We start from the raw sequence: 2,500 nt of genomic DNA, 5'->3' as shown, positions 1-2,500 counted from the left end.
TCAACAAATGTGTGTCAGAGATGTTTACGAAAGGGAAGTAGTGTTGATCTTGTAATTTCAAATTCCTCTGCCTGATCCTTCTGTGTGTTCACCTTCGCACTTGCATCTTTGTAGGTGTCTTTTACTAATTTCACACACTCTCTGGTACTCCTTCCTCAAGCGTCAATACACCGTCTCTCTGAACACTCATATGTCTTCTCTAAATCCAGAAAGGCCACGAGCAACCTTTCCTCTTTCCCCAGTGGTTTCTGTAACATTCTCGCCACAAAACTGGCGTCTGATGTGTTTTCCCTGCTAAGAACTTAAATAGAGAGTTATGAATCCTGACTGTCACCCTGAGTCGTTGTCTAGATTTTCCAGAATTCTCAATGTATGTTCAGAAGTTTTATTCCCTTATAGTCTGCACTCCATTACGCTTCTCCTAGTAGATGGTTACCACACTGGTTTGTGTTCCATCTCCTAGAATTCCCTTATCCTTTGTAATTTTGATAATTCAGCTTGTCAACCACGGTATTCTTTCCTCCGGTTCCTCAAGTATGCTGCTACTCTTCCTGATTGTCCACTTCTTTTTGATAGCCGTTCACACTCCTTTTGCTGTGGTCTTTCGAACTGTTTTGTATACTAATTTGCCTCCTTCACCTGATTTCCCCTCGCACTTCCTCTATTTATCAGTTCTTCGAAGAACTCCAGTCGCTTGTTTTTTCTCTATCAAAGCTCTGCTTCCTCCGTCTTCAACTACTGACACCTGGGTAATACCTTTCTTCTGCCTCGCCCTGCGCTCTGCAGTCTAGGTGATTTGGTTCCTTGCTCTCATTTCTAGTTTCTCATGCTGTTTTTTCCAAGCTCTTTCCTTTGCTCTTTTATATAGTACAGGTTATCTATTCGATTTCCTAACGAATGCTATATCTGATGTTATTGTTATCACCATTGTTATTAATTATTATTATTATTACAATTATTACTAATAATGATAATATTATTTTTTAATTATCATTATTATTGTTATCATCATCATTAGTATCATTATTGTTATCATCATCATCAGTATCATTATTGTTATCAATATTATCATTATTGTTATAATAGTAATAATAATTATAATAATAAAATTATTATAATTGCTGTTATTGTTACTCTTATTTTTGTTGTTGTTCTAGCTGTTGTTGTCATCAATATCACTGTTATTGTTGTTATTATTTCTATAATAATAATTAATGATAATGATAATAATTGTAATAATAATAATGATAATAATGATAATAGTAATGATAATAAAAATAGTAATAAAAATAGAATGATAATAACCATAATAATAATAATAGCTAATAAAAATAATAATTAATATTATTGATATTAGCATCATTATTGTCCTTATTTAATCATTAGTAGTATTATTGTTATTATTATTATCTTTGTTGTTATTATTATAATAATTATTATTAATATCGTCATTGTCATCATTATTATTATTGTCATCATCATTATTATTGTTATCACTATTATTATCTTTATCATCACCATCATTGATATCATTATCAGTATTGATGTAATCATCATCATCATTATTAATGTTATTGTTAATATCTTATATTATTTCTTATATTATTAATATTATTTCTATCATTATTAGGATTATTATCATTACATTTTTTATTGGTATTAATGTTATTACTATTAATATCATTAGTGTTACTATGATTGTTATTATCATTATTATTAATAGTATATCATCATCATTATTATTAGCGGCATTATTCGTAGTAGTAGTAGTTGCAGTATAATCATTACTTTTACTATTACCAGTATTGTTATTACTATTATGATTATCATTACTTTTACTATTACCAGTATTGTTATTACTATTATGATTATCATTGTTATTATTATCATTATCTTTATTAATATTGCTACCATTAGTACTCTTACTATTATCATAATTATTATAAGTTTTGAGCAGAGCAAGAAAAGCTGAGGGTTGATGAAGGAGTACTTTGTGGGCTGAACAAGTGGATATTTTTCCCGGGATCCAGGAATGGATGGAAGCGAACGCCGATTTCCCTTTTGCTTGTGCCCCCCCCCCCCCCCCCCCTCCTTACAAACACACACCAGAAACACGTAGCTCATGTTCACGTGTGTATTTCTTATCTGTCAGCCTTTTTGCTTACAGCTTATCAGGTGTTAGTATTGTTTATGCAGCCGTTGATAGATTCACCACAGACTCGAAGCCTTGGTATTTTGGTTCTCATCAAATGCACTATTCTGTGTCAGTGTCATTCCATTACTTCTGTTGTGTTGGAGGAAGCCATATGTCACCCGATGCACAAGACTTATGCCCAGTAAAATCAATACACTTTATTAGTAGTACTATCCTGGGGATATAAAGAGAGAAATGATTATGTAAAAAAAAAAAAAAAAAAAAAAAAATATATATATATATTTATGTATATATTTTTACGTAAATATTTATATTGGCGATGATAATGATTATAATATGAATATT

This window comes from Penaeus chinensis, chromosome 20 (genome assembly GCF_019202785.1).
Source record: "Penaeus chinensis breed Huanghai No. 1 chromosome 20, ASM1920278v2, whole genome shotgun sequence".
Lineage (NCBI taxonomy): Eukaryota > Metazoa > Arthropoda > Malacostraca > Decapoda > Penaeidae > Penaeus > Penaeus chinensis.
This window is presented reverse-complemented; position numbering follows the sequence as displayed.